Raw genomic sequence first — 27,802 nt, 5'->3', positions numbered from 1 at the left:
GAAGAGGAGTGGTACCCAGGCGGCATCCTTCTTTCTTTTTATTTGAGGGGAAAAGCACACTTTTTATTTAAGTGATGGGAAAAGTACACTAAGGGGAAAAAAAGATTTTGTCTGTAGTCATCTGAAACATTCATGGTCATCCCCTCGTCTTTGTAAGGTGAATACAGTCGCAGTGGATACCTGTGTCTGTGTCCAAAACAATACAGCTTCAATCAGATCTGGTCATGTGCCCTGGCTGCCATCGCCAGCTGATAGACACTGGACCCGTTCCCTCATTTCTCTCTGCCTGTTTCCTTATCTGTCAAGCCGAGATCCGACTGGGGCTAGCTCGTGGGGTGGCTGTGAGTTTAAAATGAGAGCATATCAAGACGACACTTGGCAGGCAGCTCTCCTCCCAGCCCCCCTCGGTCTCTAGCACAGGCGCAAAACCTTGCTTCAGAATGTGTCTTGCAAGAAGACTTGGCATCCAGGACGCACCCTGGGAAGAATTTGTTTTTGTTTTAAGGCCGAGGACGTTTGCATGAAAACAGGATCTTCGTTGCTTAGGAATTGATCAACTCCTGCTGCTGCTTTTCCTCTGCTGAAGTGCTAGTCCCATATTGGTCACAGGCGAAGGAGGAACGGTAGGGATGCCTGGGACCGCCGCAGATACAGGATCGTGGCCCCTCGGGCCTGGTTTCGGAGACCACGGAGTCAAAAGAGAATCAGGAATCCATCCCAGGCTGAAAAGAGCTGGCAAGTAAAGGGTGCCTCAGCCGAAGGACTGCCACGTGAGTGAAGATTTTCTGCAGGTCTACTGTGTTCTGGATGCTCAAGGAAGAAGAGAAGAGACAAGGAGTTTAAGGCATGGCCTCCACCCGCAAGGATAAAAATGTAACAAAGAAGGCGGCAGGCAAGAGTGATAGGAACCAGTACGTACAGCGGAGAGACTGGGGGTCAGGAGCCGGATAGACTCGGGGGTAGACACACGGCTTAACCTCTCTGCTCCCCAGTTTCCTCACGGACAAAGTAACACCCCTATGAGGATTAAATGAGATGCTACGTGTTAAGTGCCTGGCATTGAGTAAGCACTCAATAAAGCCAAACTGTTATCATTAATATTAATAATAACCATTCATCGTAAAACCAGATACTCTCCATCCTACGGAAGAGATAGCCAGAGGACCACAGAAGGCTGTTTAGAGGAAGGACCTGAGCTTGATTTGTCACAGCTGTGTCCACTGCAGACAGTTCTGGGGGAGGTTTGGGGATGCTTTCCAAGACATCGAAGTCAAACTGCTTACAGGAACTTGGAGGAGGGTTTCCAGGACTTCTGGTCCGTAGGCACCCCACCCCGACCCGTTTGTGGCCCCAGCCTGGTCCCACGGACATCGGCACAGAAAGGACAGAGAAGAGCCCAGAGTGACAGCTCAACAGGTCAGGCCCTTCCTGTTTGCCTCCACGCTTGGCTTCCAGAAGGTAGTTGGGTGTTTGTGTCCAAATGCCCAGGAGAAGCCAGACGCCTTTCTCTTTCTGTGTCCTTTATATATGCTAATCAAAGCCGACAGCCTGCAGAAAAGATCTGCTTGGCAAAGCCCCGCTCCCTTGCCTTGGCCTGCGCACCCTCCCCAGCCTTCCCCTCCCATCTGCCTATCCAGGGGCGTCCATAAATCCAGCTTTCGGAGCCCTTGGGGGCTGGCAAGGCCGCCACGGACCTCAGTCACATCGCAGTGGAAACAATTGAAAACCACTTGGCAAAACTATGGGGTGAGCTAATGTTTTATAGCAAGAATACGTTTCTTCCTCCCCATTCTTATTCAAGCCTTGGGGGGAAAGCCGGCTGCCCTCCAAGCTTGGTCAGGCTGGTACCCCAGGGTTCCTGGCTCTTTACCCCCCACACCCCACCGTCTCAGATCACCCCGCAGCGGGGTGTCACAGGCCCTGGAGAAGCAGATCCGGCCTTACCTTCCTGAGTCGCCTGGCTGCCTTGGTCCCCTCAGAGGTGAGGCTGTGGCCACAGGGGCCTGTGGGGAGGCCCATATATGGAGCCTGGAGAATGTGGGTTCTGGCAGGTGGCCTGGAAAAAAATGGCCGTGTTCTGAGGGTGAACTCCGCTGGATTATAAATAGCACTGTCTCCCTCCCCTTCCAACTTGCGATGTCTGTCACTGCAGGGCTGACAGTTTAAATTCAAGAGGACCGAGCAGGACAGGGGGGCGGGGAGTGGGGAGGACGGGGAGATGCCAGATCGCGCAGGAGGTTCAGCTGCTGTCTTGGGATTGATAAAGAGAATCATCACCAGCCAGACGATGGGGCTGGAGTGGGACACATTTGGGAGCAGCAGAATGACTACTGATTTAATGCATTTTCATAAGCCAAGTAAGCATTAGGGGAAAACAAAGAGAAGTTCTACGTCCAGGAGATGGTTTTAGAGAAGCTTTAGAGCCTCTAAAAAATAATAATGAAAATCAGCTGCCTCAAAATATAAAAGGTTTCTCTCTGGTTCTGAAAGGTCAGCTGTCCTGGCCTCCAAATCAAAACCCACGGCCAGGGCTTCCCTGGTGGCGCAGTGGTTGAGAGTCCGCCTGCCGATGCAGGGGACACGGGTTCGTGCCCCGGTCCGGGAGGATCCCACATGCTGCGGAGCGGCTGGGCCCGTGAGCCATGGCCGCTGAGCCTGCGCGTCCGGAGCCTGTGCTCCGCAACAGGAGAGGCCACAGCAGTGAGAGGCCCGCGTACCGCAAAATAAATAAATAAATAAATAAACCTACGGCCAGGTGCCCACAAAGGCCCATCCTTGAGCCTTCCCCCAGGGGATTTCTCAGTGGGTTTTTGTGTCTCTCGGACACCGAGGAAGCAAGGGCACTCCTTCTCTACAAACCTCAGCACGTTTTGCTCAACACAGGGAGGGTGATGAATTTAGAAGGCATTAGGAAATAAAGAAGTAAAGGAGTGTGCGGCCCAGGCTTAGAAAGCCAACCAGTCGCTCACACCTGGGGAATAGTGATGGCGGGGAGGTGTCTCAGCAAATTCTGAGTTCTGGAGGAAAGGCGGGCCGCTTCTGCAGGGTCCTTGTCTGTGTCTTTGGCTCTGCAAGGTGCTCCTGGGGACCAGCGGCCAGGTCTCCTGATTGGCTGCCCCTCCATCCATGGTAGAAACTCCGTGGTAGGAACGGCAGGAGCTCTGCTGGGTGTCTTGGTGGGACACACGTGCCCGGGAGGGCGTTGGGGGCTGGCAACCCCTCCATGGGTGTTGGTGATTCCTCTGTAAACAGGCAGAGCTGCCCACAGTCACTTGTGTCCTTCATCTCAGCACTTGTGGCTTTTGCGTCCATAGCAGTGATTTGGAAATGGGTTAAGTGATGGGTTTCTCCTCTCCTACCTTTATAATTCTCACTTCTTGTGCTCTATGGAGTGATGTTCGAAATTAAGCATGTAAAAAACAAAAACAAGAAAAGAGGAGCAGGCAAACTTCTGTATCTTTTGGACGCACCTCAAAAGAAGGTCTCCAGACCCCACAGAAGGCAGGCACCGAGCAGAGGTGAGGTGTGCGTGGGTGGACATCGGAACTTGACTCCGGGTTGGATTTGGAAGGAGCATCTAAGGGAGCGGCGTTTTTCAGCTGCGCTTTAGGAGCGCTGTTGGGGGAGGTGCCTCAGAGGCCAAAACAAAAAGGGCCTCCCAGACCCTCGTGCCTATTTCAAGCAAAGTGGCTCCACGTTTACCTGTTTTAGGTATCAGATTGCATTTTCTTTTAAAGGATTTCATGCCTTAAAAAGTTTGCAAACCAGCATGGCAACTGGCTCTGTCATTTTAATGCTGGGTAAATGGAAGAGAGGGAAGGGGATTTTCCCAAGGTCATGGCCCAAGGCCAAGACCTCTGACTGGGTACATGCTGTGCTCAGGGCTCTTCTTTTGGGAAGGGAAATCCCAGGGTGCTGGGACTGGGAGGGACCACAGAGAGCATCTTATCAACCCCCTTCCTTCAGTAACTGAGGCCCTGGGAGATGATGGGATTTGTTCAAGGCGCAGTCAGTGCCAGACCTGGGGCCTGAAGCCGTCTCAGATGCTCATAATAGAGGCAGGATGTGCCGTGAGAACCCAAAATGGTGGGTTTGATCCAATCTGTACAGCTTCCCAGAGGAAGTGACACTGAGCTGAGATGGAAAGATGATGAGTAGAAAGGTGACGAGGGCCAAGGAGAGCTTCCAAGCAGAGGAACCACACGTGTGCTTGGTCCTATGCCCCTCCTATTGCTCCCGGGAAGCAGGGGCTCGAAAGAGATGTCAGCTCTCGTGCGAAGGCTGCTCCCATATGTCTCTGTGTTGACCTCTTTGCCGAGGGAATGTGGAAAATGAGTGGCGTCACCACCTGCCAGGTCAGGCCGCGTCTGTGGCCTCTCAGAGCGGCCCCCTGGCAGCCCTGGAGCCCAGCTTATCAGGAACAGAGCCCGGGCGGGATGGCCGTTGCTGGGAGGCTTCCTGCCGCAGGATTTGAATACATAATGTGCCTCAGCTGATCTGAGCTGTGAGAAAGTCCAGACAGCCTGTTCCAGACAGGAGAGGACATCGCAGGGACGGCGGCGTTCGTTCTCAGGGCAACTCCCTGGGACTTCTTGCAGAGGATGTTAGTCTCTCTCTCTGGGCGTGGACTTCCCATGAGGATAGGATGTGCCCTGGTTGGGCCCCCGGTTCTTGTTTCTGGTCCTGGGGTGTAGAATGTATTCCTTTATCAAGACTGAAGGAAGACTTGGGTAAAAATCCCCGGAAATGGGAACATTGATCATCGTCACCCAGATACACTTTAAAAACAAATACAAGTTATCTATTTTATATACTCCAATAAAAAAACCCAAAAAATACGTGTTCTTTACGACGCAACATTCCAGGAAAAGGATTCCTGTTCTTCTCTTCTATTTTCTGGGACATGCGAAAAGTAGCACCTGCGCATGCCTGCAGAGCCCATCTCATCTAATCTTGGGCTCTCAGCTACTCTCCAGCAGCACCAAGGGGGAATCTGGGGCCGCCCAGGAGAGAGTGCGGGGATTTCTAAATCCACAAGTCCATCGGAGGAGACCTCCCAGTCACTCCCGTTTTCTGATATGCCTTCGGAGGCGGGACTTCTACGTGAGATGTCTTCCTTTGCGTTCATGAGATTCACAGCCTCCATCCTGACGTGCCCACTGCGGTCCTGCGAGCACGTGCAGACGCCAGCTTGACGCTTCAGGCTTTTCTCAAGGCCCGTCTGAGGAGCAGTCGTCCTGCAAGACGCTCTATGACAAAGGGTTCCGTTGTCGTGTTAGTTTGGGAAATGCTGCACACTGATTCCTCCTGTGTGTTAGGACTCTGCTCAGGTAGCATCACCTCCGAGAGGTCTTCCCAGACCTCCACCCCCTTACCTGCTCTGTTCCTGCTTTCACATCCTCATTTTACACTTGTCTGTTTACCTCTGTGTTGTCCGTCTCCCCTGCACTAATGCTGCTCCCCCCGTTCTTGCTTGGCTGTCTTGTTCAGGACTGTATCCCTCGTGCCCAGAACACTGCCTGGTTCAATAAGAGAATGTGTCAAATGAACACATGGACCAATCAATATGTTCAAACGCTCAGGACTCCTTCATACATAATTCTGTTTAGCTCTATTTAGCTCAGTATTTTTTCATCCTTCTTTCCCCTTTATTTATTTATTTATTTATTTTTGCGGTACGCGGGCCTCTCACTGCTGTGGCCTCTCCCGTTGCGGAGCACAGGCTCCGGACGCGCAGGCTCAGCGGCCATGGCTCACGGGCCCAGCCGCTCCGCGGCATGTGGGATCTTCCCGGATTGGGGCACGAACCCATGTCCCCTGCATCGGCAGGCGGACTCTCAACCCCTGCGCCACCAGGGAAGCCCTCCCCTTCTCTTTAAATGCCCAGCTCATCTCACGTCACGTAGGACCAAGTCACATTTGACCCTGGGAGGCCAGCCCTGACCACCCTGCCGAGAGCGGCAGGCCTCCCCGTCCCACTCTGTCTCGTCACCAGGTTTCGTTTCCTCCGTGGTCTGCTGACCAGTGGAAATGGGCTTCTTCACTAGTTCGCTCACTCCTCTGCTCTGAATTCTACGAGGGCAGGGACCTTGTCTGTCCTGGTTCACCACTGACTCCCCTGTACCTAGAACAGTGCCTGGGAAGTGCTCGGTAATGATTTGCTGCGTGAATAACCCTCTTTTCTGACTAACCCTCATCCACAGCCCATAGAACTTAAATTCCACCAAACACACTCTGGGACATGCTGTTTTCTGTCAACTCTCACCACCAGTTGCCAGCCATCTGGTACAGCGGATGCTCTACCAGATCAAGACACCAAGTGTCAGAAAGGGAAGGGATGACAGAGGCCATCTACCCAGAGCCCCTGTTTTTTGGAGGGAGAAATAGAGGCTCTCAGAGGGCAGTTGGCCAATTCAGGACTGGTCCACCAAGACTCCTGTCTCTTATTTGGGTTATACTCCTGCCTTAGTTTCCCGGGGCTACTGTGACAAACTACCACAAACATGGTGGCTTAAGGCAATGCACGTGTTCTCTGACAGTTCTGGAGGTGAGAAGTCTGAAATGGGTCTCACTGGGCTAAAAGCACAGCGTTGGCAGGACTCTGTCTTCTGGAGGCCCTAAGGGAGAATTCATTTCCTTGTCTTTTCCAGATTCTAGAGCTGCCTGTATTCCTTGCCTCACAGCCCCTTCCTCCATCTTCCAAGCCAGCAGTGCCGACTGAGTCTTTCTCGAGCTGCTTCGCTCTGACTTTGACCCTCCTGCCTCCCTCTTTCACTTCTCAGGACCTTTGTGATTACACTGGGCCCATCCGGATAGGCCAGCATAATCTCCCCTTGGCAACAACCTTAATCACATCTGCAAAGACCCTTTGGCATGTAAGGGGACATATTCACAGGTACTGGGGGTTAGGGCGTGGCCTATTTGGAGGGGGCGTTGTTCCGTGCGCCACACCTCCCAACGCCTCATCTGCTTGTTGGTCCACCCTCAGGCGAATGTACGTTCTCCCCACACATGCCCCAGCACTTTCTGCGTCTCTCAGTTGCACTACTTGTCACGTCACTTTATAGCTCATTCAGTGTCTGGCTGGCTGGCTAGGCCATGACTGCCTCATGGGCAGGGCCTGGCCATCTCTGTGCCGGCTGTTGGACATTCCTGGCACTTAGAAAGCACATGGGGAGTGCAGGTTGCCTTGGCTGCGACCGAAGTGTTCCATATTCGTTTTACTGCACTCTCCCCATCCCCATTTCCATTCAGCGACTGAAGGGGCCTCCCGCAGGTTCTGGTGTTCAAGTTCTGCCCTGGGGTCAGTCCTCACCGAGATCGAGAGAGACTCGGGCCACATCCACATTTTTTAGACTCCTGGCATGTTAAAATATGAAAAAAAATATTAAAACTGATTATAGAAATTGAAGATCTGTAAAATAATTAAACTAGCAGGTTAACTCTTTTGACATCCAAAATACAATGCTACAGAATCGTCTTGTAAGCTTCCTGCAGGTTTACATTTAAAATACATTAATTCAGGGTATTCTACCTGTGTCGTAGGCCCAAAGTCAGACAGCCACGTATGTGTGTTGTAGTCCCAAATTCAGATAGCCACATATGTGTCTTGCAGGGACTGTCAAAAGTTTAAGTGTATGCCCGTTCATGAAGGAGAGGCCTGGCCCAAGAAGCCTTCCTACTCACGTCCCCAGGCCTCTGGCCCTTGCAAGAGCCCATGCTTGGAATAAAGGCTGAAGGAAAAGCCTTTGGGATGCAATTTAATACTCAGGATCAGACCCTGGGCAAGTCACATCCCTCATCCAAACTACTTGTACTCAGCTGGCCTGGAGCCCGTGACCTCTAAATTCCCTTTTCACCAACATCTTATTACCTGGAGGGATCTAGGACAGATTCTGGTGACTGGTTTCAGGTTCTAATGCAGCCATGATGACAGTTTTGCTTCTGGCCTGAGCCAGTAAGAGACTGGATCACTGACTTTCCTTTCCTGGACATCCTAGCAGTTTCCTTCTGTTCTCCCCAGCGTTCCTGGCCTTACAGAATCCTACAGCACTGGAACATTAGCACCTCAGAGAGATCTGGTCCTGTCTCCCCATCTGAGGTCAGAGGGTAAACCACCTTCCCCATCATCTAAGTTGGGATTGAACCCCGGGTCTCCCAGTTGCTTGCCCCCTGATGTTTCTGCTACACCATATCAGGCTGGAAGGGGTAAGGTAGTTTCTTACTCTGCAGGGAGTACAGATTGAAAAGCACAGAAAACCCTGATTTTGAAGTAGCTTTGATGGCTTTTAGAAAGAAAACAAGACCAAAAAAAAAAATCATAAATAGTTGAAAATAATTTGTATGTTTGTGTGTTATATGCTTTTCTATTTCTTTTTTTTTTTAACATCTTTACTGGAGTATAATTGCTTTACAATGGTGTGTTAGTTTCTGCTTTATAGCAAAGTGAATCAGCTATACGTATACATATATCTCCATATCCCCTCCTTCTTGCGTCTCCCTCCCACCCTCCCTATCCCACCCCTCTAGGTGGTCACAAAGCACTGAGCTGATGTCCCTGTGCTATGCGGCTGCTTCCCACTAGCTATCTATTTTACATTTGGTAGTGTATCTATGTCCATGCCACTCTCTCACTTCGTCCCAGCTTACCCTTGCCCCTCCCCGTGTCCTCAAGTCCATTCTCTATGCCTGCGTCTTTATTCCTTTCCTGCCGCTAGGTTCCTCAGAACCATTTTTCTTTTTTTTTTTTTTAGATTCCATATATATGTGTTAGCATACGGTATTTGTTTTTCTCTTTCTGACTTACTTCACTCTGTATGACAGTCTCTAGGTCCATCCACCTCACTACCAATAACTCAATTTCATTTCTTTTTATGACTGAGTAATATTCCACTGTATATATGTGCCATATCTTCTTTATCCATTCATCTGTCGATGGACACTTAGGTTGCTTCTATGTCCTGGCTATTGTAAATAGAGCTGCAATGAACATTGTGGTGCATGACTCTTTTTGAGTTATGGTTTTCTCAGGGTATATGCCCAGTAGTGGGACTGCTGGGTCATATGGTAGTTCTGTTTTTAGTTTTTAGAGGAACCTCCATACTGTTCTCCATAGTGGCTGGAGAGGGTGTGGAGAAAAAGGAATTCTCTTGCACTGTTGGTGGGAATGCTTTTCTATTTCTATGTCCTATTTTACAATAAAAACACATTTTAAAAGTCACAAAAATTAAACTAAATAAATGGGGTTCCAGGTCCTCAAGTCAGCTGGGAACTCTTTACTCCTTTCCTGAGCTCTTTCAGGCCTGTTCTCTTTCTATCCGCTTCATAAAGCCTCCTCCAGCCCCCTACCCACCGTGGCCCCTGCACGCCTGCATCTATGGCTTGGGCTGGTCCATCTGTTCATTCATTTGTTCCTCTGTCCATCGAGTAGTTATGACGGTCCTCGTTTATTTCATGCACCATGTACCCCTAGGTTGCCCATGATGACATAGTAAAAATAGCACAGACCCAGGGGTCCAGCAGAGACCTGTGCTTCTCTCTGTCTTAACCTCTCTGGGCCTCAGATTGCTCATTTGCAAGTAAGGGGCCTGTCCTGAGTCAGGCTTGCACACCCAAATGCGTACAGAGGTCAGGCAGGTGAAGAGAATGAGGGAGGCTAGCTAGGGGTAAGTCACAGGAGTGGCGGCGACGTGGGCAAGTTGGAGCATCCACGCCCAGTCTAAAGCGGATACTGGCCACTGAACTCCCACTGACTGTTCCCATGCAGGGGTATGGGTTCAGTGAGGCCAGGGAGCCCCTTATTCATTTTTTATGTTGGAAATCTTGATTTTTAGGAGGTATTCCCAAAATGTTTAAAGCAGTGTATAAAGTCAAAGAAAACATATCTAAGGGCCAAATCCAGCGTCAGCCACCTGTTTGCAAGGCCTGGGCCAGAGCCTCGGTAGGTTGCATTCCGGCTTTCCCACCCGGACAGGTGGGGATGCTGCCACGCCTGCCTCGCTTCCTTCGGGCGTGGATGTGTGTTTTTCCCTCTGCAGTCCAGGCATTTATTGTCCCTGGAAGATAGCAGAGGCTCAATTAAAGATAGCTATAAAGGGCTAGATCCCCGTGTTGTACTCCTGTGTGCTGCCCCTGTCCCACCAAGACCAGCGCTGGGTATACAGAGTAGGACCAGTAACGTGTACTTATTAAATAAACAGCAACTTTGAATGAGATTATGGAATCAGTTACGAAGTAGGTACAGAGAAGCCCGCGGATTTTGGCAAAATGGGTGTAATATTTGGTAAAGAGGCTGACCCACCTGAATCCTCTAAGAGAGACCCCTGGTCTGTAATTTATCCTCCTCCCTCGTATAGGTAAGAGAAATGGAGACTTGCTGGTTTATATCATTTTTTCAAAGGCTGCAGCAGCCCCTCCGGGACTAAAGTAATTTATTCCTTCAAGCCATCAATTTGTCTCACCCCTTCTTTATTCCCTCCTTCATTGTCCCCTCTTCACCAGGAGGAGCTAGCAGACAACTCAAGGACATGTCTTACTTACCAGGGGCAGGACTTGGGCTTTGGGCAGAAAAGAAGCCCATTATGCCCCAAATCTGTGCCTGTGAGGGTGATCGCACCTTTTCGCAGCTGAAGGGAACACAAAGAAACACTTGAGCCCAGTGGCATCGGCGGGAAAATGGGCCATTCTTCTCGCTGCGCCCCATTCCCACCAGCCCTCCGCTTAACCTCCAAGCAAGAGAGGCCCCAGTCTCTAGCAGGTTTCTCTGCTGGATACTCCAACAACGTATTAGCATATTTTGCATTTAAAAAGGACTTGGAAAATGAATTAAATGATTGGCATGGTGTTTCAAAAGGTTCTTCCAAACTACTAGTAATTGTGTGGTTTTAAAATACACCATTCCCGCCTGAAATACCCCAGGCCTGGCAGGCAGCTTAATCAGGAGACATTGTACCAGGCAGGGGTATATTTTAAGGCTCGTGATACCCAGTGATTGCCTGAACAGTACCTGGAGACTTGCTAAAGAGAACCTTGTCCTAGTTTTTCAGCAGAGCTGACAGTTCATTTTCCTCCCTTACAGAGCTGAGATTTACACCAATTTCAAACCTCTTTTTTAATGAAAGGGACTGGATCAGCCCTGTAATCATCTACTGAGGCACCAGGCAGTGTAGACAGTATCCCAGCTCTGACGATGAGCTAAGTGAGGTGGAGCTGGGTGCTAGGTTGGTCACTTATGGCACTGCTGTGGCCAGAGGGGCTCAGGGCGGGGGGCGGGGGGAGCACGAGTGTGATGGAAGCTTCCAGAACATGCTTGGGAAAATGCTATTCTGGTCCAATCTCCTCATTTTTCAGGTGAAGGAGATGGAACCCAGAAAGACTATTACTTGCCCAGGGTCACAAGCCCTTTTCACTCTTTCATGACAGTAGAATTCAGATCTCCTGACTCTTAATCCAGATTTGTTATTTTTTTCAAGTCCAGAGAAAAGAAAACCAATCAGGAGATCAGGGTGTGGGGTTGAGTAGGATTCCTAGGGGGAGGTTAGGAAGTCTGAGATGGAGGAATGTAGGAATGACAAGTTATGGGAGAACCTCCGGCTTTTTAGAAAAACCGAGGGTTGTTATTCATTATTCTAATTAATGATGATAATGATAAAGGTAATAATTGCTAACATTTGCGTGCTTTCTTGGAGCCAAGCGCTGTGCCCGGTGCTGTACCTGTATTATCTCCTTTAATCCTCACACATCTCTGGGGAGCAGGTCAGTACTAACATAACCCTGTTTTACTGATGAGAAAACTGAGGCCCAGGGTGCCCCAGATCAGACTTCAGAATCAGAATCTTTAGGGAAAAAAAGGAGAGAATCCATAAGCAAGTGATCAGGAAATGGTAGGATGGGGCCAACAGCCCCTGGAAAGTATTAAGAACAGAGACAAGATGAGGGAGAAAAGAGCTGGAACAGAGGAGAGCCCTGGGGGGGCAGGTAGAAGGTTCCGGTCAAGAGTGAGGTGCAGTGTGCGTGGAACAAAGGGACTTCTGTGAAGTGGGCGCTGATGTCTGTGGGGAGGGCAGCTCTGACCTCAGGGCAGAAACACAGACCTGGGCTCAGGAGGAATGAAGCAAAAATTCCTGTAGAGTGTGTGTGCGTGCGTGAGTGTGTGTGTGTGTCCTCCTCCTACACACATCCCTCAGGAGCGACTGCCGTAAGGGAGGGTGTGTCCTCAAACCAGCTCAGCCTGGGTCGTTGTGTGGAAAAAGAATGAGAGGACTGATCGAAAGAAAAACCAAAACCTGGGACTACGGGGAAAGCCATGACTGAAGTGTTGCCCCCAGTGTCTGACCGCGGAACCTCAGGAGACGCCCTCCCACAACACACCTGTTTGACGGAGAGCCGCCCGTGCTGTCGTGAGATGACTGTGCGGGGTACGGATGGGAGTGGATGCACGGAGGCACCCCCAGTGCACGTGGGCCGAGATGGACTATGGGATGGGGTGGGGGGCAGGGCGGTGCTGCCCCGAAGGGCTGCATGGTCTATTTCATCTGATATTTTCCCCACCCCTCCCTGAGGATGATGGATTGTATATGTAAATGGGCTCTTGGATGACTAGTGCCAGGTTGTTCTCATTGGGAACATAAAGTACAGTGGGTTTGGGGTCTACCAGGGTCTTGTGGGCTGGCTTCTGTTTTACACAGAGTATCCAGGAGATGGCAGATACTAATTCATTGATCCCACAGATTGAGGGTATTGATCTTCTTTTAAACAGTCATTGAAATACTGAATTTCAGCAAAAAGTTAGAAAACATTTACTTAACTCTGCACCAGTGATTGACTAGAATATTGCACGACTATTTTAATGTTGGTTATGAGAACTGTGTAATAATAAGGGTAGATACTTGCATGGGACATTAGGTAAAACGAGGAATATATAAAGGGTATGTGTAGTAGAAGGACATTTTTTAAAGAATCTGGGTATGCCCAAAGTCAGAGACGTTAAGTAACTTGCCCAAAGTCACACAGCTGTTGAGTGGCTGAGCCAGAATTCAACGCAGACAGAGTGCATCCTCTTAATCACCACTACACTACCAAGGGCATCTTATGATACACCTTTAACTCCAAATCTGCAAATCCAAAATCATTTGTTTGACTGCAGAATTCGCATGTAAGCGAGGCCCGTTACCTTTTACTCTCACTAAAGAACTTTAAGAACTTACAACAGTGGTTAGAGTGGTTGGAACTGTACTTTTCAGAATTTATTTAACGTGTTTATATTCCCTTTAGAAGGATATGCGCACATATACATTCATATAAATTAGAAAATAAGAATAAGAACAATATGAAAACTCTCCCACCTTATTCTAGGAGCAGGGCAAGAGTCTCTCTACTTAAGCACTGTTGGGACCCTTAGTCCCTTTGGGCTGCTATAACAAAATGCCATGGACTGAGTCTATGGTGTTTTGGGTATATGGCTCATAAACAACAGAAACTTATTTCTCACAGTTCTGTGGGCTTAAAGTCCAAAATCAAGGGGCTGTCAGGTTCAGTATCTGGTGAGGGCCCACTTCCTGGTTTATAGATGGCTGTCTTCTCGCTGTGTCTTCACATGGAGGAAGGGGCAAGGGAGCTCTCTGGGGTCTCTTTTGTAAAGGCACTAATCCCATTCATGAGGACCCCATCCTTATGACCTAATTACCTCTCTAAGGCCCCAACCTCCTAATACCATCACCCTTGGGCATTAGGATTTAACATATAGATTTTGGTGGGGGACACAAACATTCAGTATAGCAGGGACCAAACATAAAAGACTGGCTCCACCTTCCAGTGCTAAGGAGCTTAGGGGTGAGACCAAATGTACAAGCAAAGTCATGTTGAGGGCTCTGAGTGTTAAGAGCGCCAAAAGGATACAAAATAAATGACCTCAGATGGAATTCAGCCTGACAGGTTTTCTGCATGTAAAAGGTAAGTTTGGAGTGGCATTTTGAAGTAGCAATGGCCCCCAGACTGGCAGAAGGAATGGCATGGACCAATTGTGAAGGGAATTCTGTTGATGAGGAAGTGAGCTTGTCGTTCTAGACAGGGAGAACCTGCTCATGCCACGTCGAGGGGGACGGAAAGGGGGAAATTTCCCCCTACCCCTCTTGAGTTCTTTTGTCTGGTCTAATCATTAAATTGACACATGACCAATTAACAGGAGAAAAAGCCAGTTTTATTCATAAGCATGGAGGTTCTGTAGAAACGGGATGCCCTCCCTCAAGTGACCAAAGCAGGCTGTTTATATATCACTTTTTGACAAAGAAGAAACAGTTCTTTGTGAAGATAGAGCAAAACAAAGGGGCTTGTGCTTGGGGTAGCGGACTAATGAAGAAGTAACAAAGTTTGTTTCTATAGCTTTATTAGCCTTGACTTTCCTAACTCTGGTGAGAAGGATGTTTTCTATCCTCCTGATATAGGGAGGGTACCTTCACATGGGAGATTTATGCCCCACTTTCAGGGGGAAAGTTGGGGATCAGAATGGGTTTTTTAAATGTCATTTCTTGCCACTGGCTGTTTCTCAAGTAACTTTCATTCAAAGTAATCAATACGTCACTGAGACATATTGTGGGGGTGGTCTGCCCTACATAAAGGGACTCTATCATGTGAAGTTTTGAATGTGACTGAACACGCAGAGGAAGCGCACCTGGGAAACCAGACCAAACCTCCCTTTGATCTTGGTTATCGTAAAAGCTAGCCTGACTGCAACCGCAACAGCCTTCAGATGCCCACCACCCTTTCCAAAACAAGAACCGGTTCGGTGAGGTCACCTGCTGGTCACCCCATTTGCATTTGGTGGTCAGTGCTGGTCAGGGTGTAATTCAGCTAAATGAACTTTGCAAATTCCTGATGATTTTACAGGCAGGAATGGAGGCCGAGACTTTGAGATTTTAAAAATGCATTTCAGAAGTACCATCACGTTAGAGCTTCCTTTCGGTCCCTTGGGGTGGCCACCAAGTAAACAGCTTAATTTCCATCCCAGCTGGAGGTACAGAACACTGCATTCACGCTCACCAACAGATAAATGTCTCCTGTCCCTGGCAGTGCTTAATGGCTTTTAGTAGAGTTAAGGCTAGGAAGAAAGGAACTGACTTCCTCTTATTGGGTAAAACTGAAACCCCGAGGAGACGATTCCATTTCAGGCAGACCCTTTCCTTCTCAGATGACTCATCCACAGCCCAGCCAACTCCCTTTCAGCCCATTCAGGTAAAATGGAAGACAGGGGCCACCCGACCGGGCAGGCGGCGAGGGGGGCTGGTGAGCTGGGTGTTTGGGGTTTGTTAGCTGAGGATTTGCATTTCTAATAAGGGCCACGTCCTGGGAAGCTGCAGCCCAGTGGCTGCGAATGTCTTTTTTTTTTAGTATATATAATTTTATTTTAATTTTATTTTATTTTTTAATTTTCATTGGGGTATAATTGATTTACAATGTTGTGTTAGTTTCAGGTGTACAGCAAAGTGAATCTGTTCTTCATATACATATATCCACTCTTTTTTAGGTTCTTTTCCCATATAGGCCATTACAGAGTATTGAGGAGAGTTCCCTGTGCTATCCTGTAGGTCCTTATTGTGGCTGCGAGTCTCTTCAGCTCTCTGCGGGTCTCTTTAGCTCTCTAAGCGCTCTGTTTTGCAGGGACCAAGGCAAGAGTCTTCAGCATGAATAAATAGCTGTGGAGAAGGAGGGGAAACGGCGGGATGGGGGAGTACCAGAAGCACTGAGCCTTTAAAATGGTATTGTAGCAAGACTCAGGGCTCCCTGGGGAAGTCCTCGCCAGCCTGTCCCTCACCTGCCCTTCGTCTGTGTAAGAGAAACTTATTAAATGGTGCACTCCAAGATTTTGAGATTTACTGTTATTTCTCCAAAGAGAAGTCAGTAGGCATGTCTATCCCAGCATTATTTATACGGTAGAAAATTAGGAAAAGAAAAACAATGTCCAACAAGAGGTGAATGATAAAATAATTCAACGATTAAATAAATTCATTCTTAAGTAAATAAGTAGTAGAAATCCTTAAGTCAACAGTATGTCTATTAAGTAATGTGATTCTTTTCAATGTTAAATGAAAAACGCAGGATACATGTTGTACATAGAGTTTTTATTTTTTAAAAAACAGACACACAGGGCTTCCCTGGTGGCGCAGTGGTTGAGAGTCCGCCTGCCAATGCAGGGGACAGGGGTTCGTGCCCCGGTCTGGGAAGATCCCACATGCTGCGGAGCGGCTGGGCCCGTGAGCCATGGCCGCTGAGCCTGCGCGTCCGGAGCCTGTGCTCCGCAACGGGAGAGGCCACAACAGTGAGAGGCCCGCGTACCGCAAAAAAAAAAACAACAACAGGCACACAGATGGAAACATAGCAAAATGTTAATGCAGTTAATCCTTAGACATGGAATCAGAGATTATGTTTCCTCTTCTATTTCTAAATTTCCGACAATGGAAATTTTTCTTTTTTTTCTGATCGTAGAAGTTAGATGTCAAAGCAGGAAACTATCATATACACTCGTTTCTTTTTTTCTTTGTTTGTTTTCCTTCCTCTTTTAATCTCCTTGCATGAGAACATCAGCTATGCTGTCAGTGGAACCGTCAGTGTTCTGCCCGCCAGATACTGTATTGCTAGCAGGAAACGGAAAGCTGCAGGGGTATAAGGACGAGACCTGATGCTCCTAATTCCCCTCACCCGTCGTCCCCTCCTCCGTGAGTCCATCTAAACACTTATTGAACTTGTTTATAGTTTTAGCTGCTACAGCCTCTCGGGCCCAAGGAGTTCCCTGTGTTTTCCACCCTCGGTGTGAAGTGGCAGAGGCCTGCGCAACGGGTATCCTTAGATGACCTCCTTTAGACTCCAAGGGTCCTCCCTGGTTTTGCATTTCTAGGACTGAGCAAACAAAAGAAGAACGGTGACTAGACATTCACAATTAGCCAAGCACACGAAGAGACAGCATCGATTTTGTAGACTTGTTGAACTTGGTGCTGGAGGAGACCTCAGAAATTGTTTAGGCCAGTGTTTTCCTAAAAGTCCACATAATGGGAGTCAGTATTCCAGAAACCAGTGGACGTTGTACAGTACCCAGGATACAGTGGCACTGGCTGCCTAAAAATATTGTGGTGTGGTAGGGGGTTTGGGGGTTGTTTTGTTTTCGCTCTGGGCTGGAAGTGGGTGACAATGGTTACTTTGGGGATCTTTTGGTTTGGTTTTTTTTTGCGGTACGCGGGCCTCTCACTGTTGTGGCCTCTCCCGTTGCAGAGCACAGGCTCCGGACGCGCAGGCTCAGCGGCCATGGCTCACGGGCCCAGCCGCTCCGCGACATGTGGGCTCTTCCCGGACTGGGGCACGAACCCACGTCCCCTGCATCGGCAGGCGGACTCTCAACCACTGCACCACCAGGGAAGCCCGGTTACTTTGTTTTGATCAGAAACTTTGGCACTTACACAAATGCTTCGCTGTTTTGTTAATGGAGAAACTAATTACTGTATGAGAGACAAAATCTTTTAAAATTGGGGGTGAAAGAAGGTGGACATTGCTGGGACTCAGCTAACCTGGGCCCACCTGCGAGGTGGTGAAGGCAGGAATATCCTGGCATAACTGATGGATGAGAAAATGGACTGGAGAGCAGCTGCCTGACCCCAGCTAAGCAGGCTGGTGCGTGGGGGCAGTGGCCGAGAATCCAGGGTGTCTACCCTGAAGGCCTGGGCTGCCTCCAGGACACCCGATCTGCCTATTTAAACCAAGTCTCTGAGTTGTGTTTCCTGTACTGCGAATAATTCAGCAGACTTTGAATTTTTGCTCCAAATGTGATCTTTCTTTCCAGACTTAGTCCTGGGTCTAGAACGTGATTATTGTAATTGCCTTTCTAGATCCTCCCATATTTCCCAGCTGTGGAATACTGACTCGCAGGTTCAGAAGATTCCAGTAGGAAAGTAGGTGGGCTCTGGAATCCGGCAGCCTGGGTTCAAATCCTGCCTCCCCCACCCACCAGACCACGATCCCAGGTGTAACTTCTCTGAGTATCAGTTTTCCCAACTGTAAAATGGCAATAACGATAGTATCCGCCGTAAGGGTCATTGCGAGGATTGAACAGCGTAATGAATGAAAAGTGCTTGCCCGGCTCCTGGTGCCCAGGACACACTCAGCAAAGACGAGCTGTCACCCTCAACACCATCATTGTTATTATCAGTTTTCCACGGAGAGACCACAGCCATGACCCAGAGCCAGCTTTGAACCTGTTTTGCTTGGCTTGACCAGGGGCATTCACCCTGCGAGCTGTGTTCTTTGCTTTATCCTCCAGGGGAAAACGATCCATCAGTTCCTTATTCACCTGGTACCCATTTTAAAGGCCCTGAGAACTGACGTGGTATGATCAAGGCCACACTGCTCCTAGGGGCAGTGGGAGAAATGTCCCGTCTCTAGAGCTCTTCACTCTGCAGTGCCCTGTTCCCTCTGGACACCTCCTTGGATCCTCCAGACCGGAAGAGGGAGAAACAGGAGAAACAAATGACCAGATCCTCGGGAGCCCTAGTTTGGATCGCTGTTTCCTGTGCGCCTGCCCCTTGCTTAGTGTCTTCCCTTATTCTGTAGATCTCGGTGCCGCTTCGCGTGGAGCTGATGCTTCCTGTTTCACTTTCCTCCCCTCCTGACTGTGAAGGAACCGCCAACCCCACCTGAGAGCCTTGGTCCCTGGGGTGGATGAGAGACATGCTGGGGGCCTGTAGGAGGGCCAGGAGTCGGCTGATGGCTTCTGGCTGGTTTGAAGCCCTTGTCCCCACTATGCTTGCCCCAGTGGGGCATTACAGGAATTCTCTGAGGCACGGGCCCCCCTGAAAAGGCCCTTCCAGGTCTCTAAGGCCCCTCTGACCAGAAGCCTCCCTACCTGCATCAGCCACTTCCTGAGCGCACCTTTGAGATGTAGACACTCTGGGGCCACAGAGCCGAACGAGCTTTACTTCCTGCCCTCACGGGTGGGGAAAGTCAGGTCCAGACTGTGAGCCTAATGACCGGGGATTCTTGTACCCACAGGGTGTTGGGGGCCTGTGTTCCAGGCAGAGCGGCGCCCGAGCAGAGGCACTGAAGCGTGACCTTGCACTCGGCGTGGAGCTGAGCGCTTCCTCGTTCTCCAGTTGCCTTGAGTGTGTTTCTTCTGCCTCGGCTAGATGGTAAGTGCTTCTAGGCAAGAGGTCATAGTGAGCCCTGCTCCTTCTTCTCTAGCCCCTGTGCTTGTGGGGGTGATGGACAGCTTGGAAACACCTTCGCCTGAGTCATCGGCTGCTGACCTGCTCGGCAGCTTTGTGACGTCAGATTTTATCCCCATTTTACAGATATGGCAACTGAGGCCTTGAGAGGGTGACTTGATGGCTCAGCTACTCAGTGACTGAGGCTAGATTTGCACTCAGGTCTGAGGTCTGACTCCAACTCCTCCCTAGATCTCACCCTCACGGTCAACACTGAGGGAATGCGCGTGGATTCAGTGCTCAGCGCAGAGAGAGATGCTGAGAGGGAGGGAACACGTGAGCGTGAGCTTGTGGGGCTCGGTGGAAAGGGCGCTGGCTCTGGAAGGGAGACCCCTGGCTCCAGTCCCAGCTCTTCCAAGCATGAGCTGCATGGACTTAGAATAGTCACTTCTCTTTGGAGCTCAGTTTCCCTGGATGGAAAATGAGAAGATGGTAGAAGTTTCCATCTCATAATCTATAGAACTATGAGAACTTTGGTCTCCAGTGTGTCTTACATCTCAGCACCCCCAGCTCTGCCAGGCCTGCCCTCCCAGTCCCTTCCCAGGAAGCCCCATCCCTGGGTCTCCCCCAGCCTCTGTGCTCCCCTCTCCCCAACAAACCCAACCTCTAGCTCAGTGGAATCCCCTGAGGAGCCTGTTAAAATGCTGACTCCCAGGCAGCTTCCCAGAACCTGATGACTCTGAGTCCCTGGGAGATGGGCCCAGGGACCTGCCTTTCTCCTCTAAACACTCCCAGGAAATTCTGCTCATCAGCCAGACTTGGCAGTCATTGCTGAGCTCAATAGTTCTCCAGCTTTGGCAGGCGTCAGAGTCACGGGGCGGGGGTGCGAAATGACTGGGCACCACCCCCAGAATTTCTGATTCAGTAGTTCAGAGGGGGGTCCACAAATGCGCACTTCAAACGAATTCCCAGGTGATGCAGGGAACCACGCTTGGAGAACCACTGCCCTAGCTCATTTCCCGAGCCAGCCAGCAAAGGCATCTTTACTCGTGGGCGACGGCCGGGGCGGAGCAGTCCTGTCAGCACATGAACTTTTAACAGAGACCTTCGAAATTATTGAGATATTATAATAACAGCTACCATTTAGTATGATACACACTACATGCCAGGCCCTGTGCTAGAAGTCTACAATCCATGTCTCTCATTATTATATAGGGTTTGCAGATTCAAAAACAAAGGATGAGATTAAGTGATCGTCTGAGATTGCACTTGCTACAAATACCACGAGGACTTTCTAGAGGGAAGCTTGGGCTATTTCCTTTACCCCACGAGGCCTCTCTTTGTCTCTGCCTGGAGTGTCAGGAGAGTTTCCAGCCAGGTTCAGAGAGGGGTCACCACCCAGGTTGGGGGTGGGATTTGGGGTTGGAGGAGGCTTTCATTAGTTCCCCACAAATTGTGCCCTGCCGGCGGTGGCCCTTGGTTCACACCCGCGGGACAGCCTGCTTGCTGCGCATCTCGTTTCACCCACTTTGAAGGGACCCCTCGTGTAAGCGGGGACCGTTGCAGCTCTTGAAGGCTGAGCTCCTGGGGTGAAAACGGTGGTCTGCTGCTGGATCCCAGCCTACTGGGGTTCTGCGTGGGTTCTGGCCTGGCCAATGTTCTGTTTGCCTGTAAGCGCCCTGGAATAGTAGAACTGTTGGTACCGGATCCCAGGGAACAGATAGACGTGGAAAAGGTTGAGTCGTGAGTTCAACTCTCCCAGCTGGTGCGTCTTAGTGGGGGAGCTTCTTTCCCTCTAACATGTGAAAATTGGCCTGTTGTTTAATAGGAAGCTCATTGATTTGTGCAAACATATAAAACACAGAGTAACTAGGAAATACAAGTGGCCATGAGGGCTTTTTCCACACTTAGCTCTTTAATCTTACCATTCGCCAACACAGACACACACACACACACACAGCACAGATCATGCTTGTGTGTGTGTTGTTTTGTCTTGTTTTCAGTTATTTTTATGTCTGGCAGGGATCTCAGGTTTTTCAAGCCATCCACACCTTTTGGGCGGCATCTCCTACTTCTACCTGTTCTCTTCCCTCTGCAAAGAAAAGGAAGGAAGGGAGAGAGGGAGGGAGGGAGGGAGGGAGGAGGGAATAAACGAAGGAACTGCCCTCAAACACTGATCCATTGGCGTGGCCAGAGCCCCCCACACAGTGGCTTCGGCGTGCTATCCTTTCTGTTTTAAGAGGACAGACACGCATAGGTCCTGCACAGGCTCTGTCCGCACCCTTGAAGGCAGCTTGGTGGAGTCTACTGACATTGGAATTGGCGTCGAAAGTCAATAGCTCTGGTCCAGGATCTTTCACTCAACCATGGCACCTTCCCCCAGCCTCCCATGGCCAGTCTGACTTACCCGTCTCCTCAGGGAGGTAGTGATAGCAAAAGAGATCGTGGGGGCTTCCCTGGTGGCGCAGTGGTTGGGAGTCCGCCTGCCGATGCAGGGGACGCGGGTTCGTGCCCCGGTCCGGGAAGATCCCACGTGCCACGGAGCGGCTGGGCCCGTGAGCCGTGGCCGCTGAGGCTGTGCTCCGCAACGGGAGAGGCCACAGGAGTGAAAGGCCCGCGTACTGCAAAAGAAAAAAAAAAAAAGAGATCATGGATCTGAGAGCATCCCTCCAGTCTGAAAGCTGGATGAAATTCTAGGAATCTAGATGTTTTGCTTTACTGATGAGAAACCCGAGGCCCAGAGGGAGGAGGTAACTTGCATGAAGTTGCACAGCGAGTTTTGGGGCACTAGAGAACTGACAGTAGAAGGAGGGTATTGCCCTGGTGGTCCTGTTGCTATTTCCATGTGGGTGATTGTTTGGCAAACAGTGAGTGCAGTGACAGGAGAACTTCTCTGGGAATCTCTCTGGCCAGAGCGCCTTCTCTGCCTCTCTGTCTGTCTCTCAGACACACACAGACACATGCATGCACACACACATTTCTTGGTGTAAATAACAAAAAGGCAGTGACTACCCTTCACAGGAGAGACTTATACTCTTTTTCACTGATTATGGGGAAACCTGTTGGGCATCGTCTAACTTTGCAAGATAGAACGAAAGTCTCGGAGGAGTGAAGCTTGAAGTTAAGGAGAGTCTACTGCCCCAAATCCCTTGCATCCATAGGGCTTGGTGGCCTTGTACTTGCCTAAACCCCCATCTCCCAATTATCCCTCTTCCCCTTTCACAGATAGACACATTCCTGGTTCTCCTGCCTGCAACACACATAGGGTAGAACAAAAGAACATGGGCTATTAAAATAGAGGATTGAACATTTCTCATTAGCGGTGTGCCCTTAGGTAAGTTACTTAACCTCTCTGAGCTTCACCTTCCTCGTCTGGACAATTATAACACCTCTTAATGTTGCTGTCAGGATTAACAAAGGTAAAGCATTAAAAGTGTTTGATACAGGGACTGGTACAAAGTAGGGGCTTAATAAACATTATCTGCTGCTACTGAAAATGTTGGAGAGATGTTGAAGATCACATTCTTGCATCATTTTCGTGAGAGAATGAACTGGTTCATCATTTAAATGAGATCTCTCTCTAGGCCTCTGGCAATCTGACTGCATAGTTAAAACTTTGATTTTCTGCCCTGGGAAGAACAAATATTGTCGAGGTTTTAAGCACACCGTAGCTGGGCTGTTATCTTTGGAATACCAAGATGCTGGCATGGTAGTTTTCAGTACTACCTTGTGCATATAAATATCCTTATATCTGAAAAGGATATAAAATTGCAAACAATGAAAGGTATTAATGAACTGGAAACCATGAAAACAGGAGTCAAAACACAAAAGCCCAATTATAATGGAATAGAGGTTACACTGTACAGCATTTTCTGGTTTACAGAGCAGTTTTAGGTATTCCCCACTCCTAGTGGCCTCACAACCGTCCTGGAAGGTAAGTATGATTCTGCCCATTCCTCGGGGGAGAGAAGACAGTTTCACGCTGATGCTGAGTGGGAAAGACAGTCAGGAACCGCATCCCACTGGGCCTTGTAGGATTTGGTAAAGAAATTTGGATTGCTCTGAGTTCAGTGTGCTTAAGCAGGAAAGTACTGCAATATTATGTACATTTTTAGAAGATCTCTTGGTAGAGAAGGGAGAGAGCAAAAGTGGAACCAAGGAGGCCACTTGGGAGGTGGCTTTGGACGTTCAGGCAAGAAATGATAACAGCGCTCACGGAGATAAAGAGAAGGTGGGTCAGAGAGTGGAGGTCACAAGATGGCCTTAGGGTGGGTTGGCCGTGGATGTTGATGAAGAGGGAGAACCAAGGATGGCTTCCAGCTTCCCAGTGGGTCGATGCGCGGTTGACGGTGGGGACGTCTGCGGAGGAACAGGTTTCAGAGGTGGGGGGGGAGGGGCGAATCAGGGGCTCTACTTGCATTTGTTTTTGGAAGGAGGGTATCTTATTCCAAACACTGGGCCTTCTGATGGCAGAGAGCAGGTCGTATTCACTTGCTCCTGGGCATTGAATAAATGCTTCATGTGAGCTGGGTGCACTCGGGTCCACCCCCGGGCAGCTGTTCTGTGAAAAATGCCGCCGATGGCAAGGTGCTGTGTTCCTTCAGCCGCCAAGGAACCAGAAAGCCATTAATGACCTCTTCTGAGAACGTTGTGGCCCGTACAAGAAACAAACAAAAACCCCCATGTCCTGCCTTCTCGTGTTTCAGGCTTTGGGTAACTTTTTCTTTTGCCGGTCTCCACGGGATCTTTCCTCTGCTAATGTTTGAAAGTGATGCTTTTTTTTTTAATGTTGTACTCAGGCCTTAAATAACCTTTACCCTGAGGTCGACGAAGCCTAGTAAAATGCTAATAACATCGACAATAATAATGAGCTTTGGTGGAGTGTCATTTAATTAAAAGACCTCTTTTATATGCATTATTTGATTTTAGCCTTCCACAATCTCTGAGGTGAGATAAACAGCATGTTAAGCTCTGAGAGCCGGAGGCCTACAGTAGCCAAGAGCGTGTAAAAGTGACGTAACTATGGCATGGCTAGATTAAGAGTTGAGGTCCTTGGAATGGGGCTGGCCGGTGAACAGTAGCTATTGTTGTTTGTATGGTTAGTTTCTAGATAGAGAAACTGAGGCACAGTGAAACTGCGTCGTACACTCTCAGCAGTGGAATCAACTCCGAGCTGTGTAGGATGCGCGGTATTTCTGGATGCCACGCTCAGAAGGGATCCAAAGTGAGCCGGGAAGGCTGCTGCCGGGCCTGGATCCCTTTGAAATTCTCCTCCCCCATCTCCCCCTTCTCTCCCTTGCAAGTCCCCATCCCCTGTGAGGTAGGTTGAACACACCATCCAGGACCGCTCGGAGCCTGTCCCCTCCCTGCCTCCTGTCCCGGTGCCCCCTGCCGCTCATCACGCGGGCCTCTCACTGTTGTGGCCTCTCCCGTTGCGGAGCACAGGCTCCAGACGCGCAGGCTCAGCGGCCATGGCTCACGGGCCCAGCCGCTCCGCGGCATGTGGTATCTTCCCAGACCGGGGCACGAACCCGCGTCGCCTGCATCGGCAGGCGGACTCTCAACCACTGCGCCACCAGGGAAGCCCGGCCACATTCTTTGAAGTGGGGTTCAGACCCCGCCTCCACCTCCTCCTTCCCTGACCCCCGCCCTCACGGCACCCTTCTCCAGCCATCCCGGGCCCCACCCCTGCCATCGCAGGTGACTCCGCAGGTGTGAGTCTTGGCTCCCGCATTGGGTAGAGGGAGACAGAGGCCTTGCCCTGTACCTTGTGACTCTCCAGCTGCCATGTGCCTGGCCAGGGCCACGCCCAGAGCAGGTGCCATGACATTATACAACTGACTTTTAGAAAACAATAAAAATAATCATGCCCAGCGCCCACCTATGCAAAGGGGTGGTGCGTTCACCCAGGTCGCCCCTTTGGGAAGTTTACCCCTTATTCCCAAGGTGGCGCCCTGGCTCGGAACCTCCGAGACCCCCAAGAACATTCAAGAACGTCCCCCAACACCGCACTGTTCTCCTCGGTGTTGGCAAATCTCTGCCCTTTGAGGGTGGCTTCACGGCTCACATCTGTGGAACCAGGACTGACGCCCTTTAGAAATACAGTTGTCGGGGAAGGGTGGTCTGAATCAGGGGCGATTAAACGATAATGCGCCCAGTTTTACGCGTTGCCTTGTAACCTGACTCTGAAGACAGCTCCAGAGGAGGGCTTCCACACGTGTCTTGGGCATCGTGGAGATGAACGTGCAGGCTCTGCCACGGGGACCTCGTTGAGACAGTGGTTCGCTTTGGGCAGGGTCAGTTCTGTGACTGTGTTTAAAATGTGTCCTCAAAGAGGAATGAACGAGCGAGTGTGCGTTTGATCGGAAGAACACGTGTGTTGTTGTGCTTGTGTACGTGCGCTCCTCAGGGGAGAGAGCAGGGGCCCGCTGAGCCCCCTGGGCCCCCAGAGGCCAGCCAGCCCCGGGGGAGACAGCCCTGTGGTTTTTTTGTTTTTTTGTTTTTGGTTTTTTTACATCTTTATTGGAGTATAATTGCTTTACAATGGTGTGCTAGTTTCTGCTTTATAACAAAGTGAATCAGTTATACATATACTTATGTTCCCATATCTCTTCCCTCTTGCGTCTCCCTCCCTCCCACCCTCCCTATCCCACCCCTCTAGGTGGTCACAGAGCACAGGCAGCCATTGCACTCATGCCTTTGCCACTTGCCTCCCTTTCCCCCAGCCCCCAAATTTGTTCCAGCCCGCTGGCTCCCTCCAGCGACCTGAACGTAATGATTGTATTCTTCATAAATAGAACACCTCCCCCTGCCCCCGATTCCCACCCCAACCCCGAAACTAACTACCCTCCTCTCATTAGGTGCTCTAAGGGCGCGGTTCTGTGTGGGAAGAGGCCTGGGCCCTCTTCACAGGCCCTGTTTGTTGCAGGTCCCACTGTCTATCTCTCTTAAAATGATGAAGCTTTGACAAGGCAGGAGGCGCGGGGGCGGGGGGAGCGGAAAGGGAGGGAGGATGTTTTCCCTGGATTCCCAATATTTGGGTTTTGTCCGGTAAAATATTTTCCTGGGCATCAGTGGGAGAGGAAATGGACAATCACTGTTTCTTCAGAGACTGATTTTAGCTGCTGGCAGAGGTTCAGGGGCAGCCGGTGTGCCCTGCCCCAGCAGCCCTCCCTTCTCAGTCCTCGTGTCCCTGGTAGGGAGGTAGCCGAGAGGTTTTCAGTGTCAGTATCACAGAAAGAGGAGGCAGTTTTGAAATCCAGATCATATGCCGTTCCTGAGTGACTGCTGTGAATCCTGGTGCCACTGAAATCTGTTGACTGAGGCCGCCAGCCCGCCAGGGTGTCTCTGGGGTCACTTGTACATGGACCCAGCAGCTGTAAATTGGAATCACCAGATTGGACGGGATTCCCGGCAAAGCCCTGGATGCACGGGGTGGCTGCCAAGAAGCATTAGAGGGTCTGGACAAGAGCCTTTCTGGATTTTTCAAAGTGGAGAGGTGGGGATCGAGAGTGGGAAAGGCATCCGGCCTCCCTGCTAGAGACTCAGGGGAGCCTGGTACTGCCTTTCACCAGCTGTGTTCCTCGGTGTGGCCTTGAGGCTCTGACCTCCATTTCCTCCTTGGAGACACAGAGTGAACAATACTCACCTACCGAGTGAGCCGCTCTGGAGGCAAACGCTGCCAGCTGGGCTACTTGCTTGCTGTGTGACTTTGAGCAAGTTACGTTAATATCTCTGTGCCTGGTTCTCCTTGTTATGTTGGTTTCCTGTGATTGCTATAACAGAGGACCACAAACGTGATGACTTAAAACAACAAAAATTTGATCTCTCACAGTGCTGGAGGCCAGAAGTGCAAAAAGCAAGAGTGAGCAGGACGCGGCTCTCTCCAAAGGCTAGGAGAAAACCCTTCCTTGCTTCTTCCAGCTTCTAGAAGTTGTTGGTATTCCTTGTGGCTGCGTCACTCCCAACCCCACCTCTGCCTTCACATCACCTTCTCTTCTGTCTGTGGGTTTCTTCTCCAGGTGTTTCTTATTAGGACACTTGCCATTGAATCCAGGGCCCATTTGGATAAGCCAGGGTGATCTCATCTTGAGATCCTTTACTTAGTTACACCTAGGAAGACTCTTTTCAAATAAGGTCACATTTGCAGATTCTGGGGACTAGGACATAGACATATCATTTGTGGGGGAGGGGGCACAATTCAACCCACTACACTGGTTTATTAAATGAGGATGATAATGGAGATCCCGTTATGGAGACTACACAAGTTTATACGTCTAAAGTCCTTTGAGCCGTGCCTATCACACAGCAAACACTCAGTGTTTGCTTTTGTCATAATCCTCAGCAAGCCATCATTTCATAATCACCATCATCATCACCACCATCACCATCGCCACCACCATCACCGCCATCACCATCACCGCCATCACCACCATCACCATCACCACCATTACCATCACCACCACTGTCACAACTGCCACCATCACCATCACCACCATCACCATCACCACCATCACCATCACCACCCCCATCACCACCATCACCATCATCACCATTACCATTATCACCACCATCACCATCATCACCACCCCCATCACCACCATCACCATCATCACCATTAC

The 27,802-nt window shown here is 50.0% G+C and overlaps 1 protein-coding gene and 1 long non-coding RNA gene across 2 annotated transcripts in view; one reads left to right on the top strand and one right to left on the bottom strand.

The window, feature by feature from the left end:
- ZHX2 (zinc fingers and homeoboxes 2) overlaps positions 1-27,802 on the top strand; it is a 173,004-nt gene that overhangs the window by 32,562 nt on the left and 112,640 nt on the right. Inside the window, exon 2 of the mRNA XM_082674929.1 lies at positions 19,030-19,166. The gene's annotated coding sequence lies outside the window, so the exon portion shown is untranslated. The remainder of the gene's footprint in view (positions 1-19,029; positions 19,167-27,802) is intronic.
- On the bottom strand, positions 33-2,042 carry LOC309835334. Its single transcript, XR_014297984.1, has 3 exons — positions 1,945-2,042; positions 920-1,017; positions 33-810 (listed from the first exon to the last, which is right to left on the bottom strand). It is a non-coding gene; the product is annotated as an uncharacterized lncRNA (long non-coding RNA).

Source organism: Grampus griseus (genome assembly GCF_964374135.1).
Source record: "Grampus griseus genome assembly, chromosome: 17".
NCBI lineage: Eukaryota > Metazoa > Chordata > Mammalia > Artiodactyla > Delphinidae > Grampus > Grampus griseus.
Note: the sequence above shows the minus strand (reverse complement) of the source record. Positions and strands in the feature narration are given on the sequence as shown.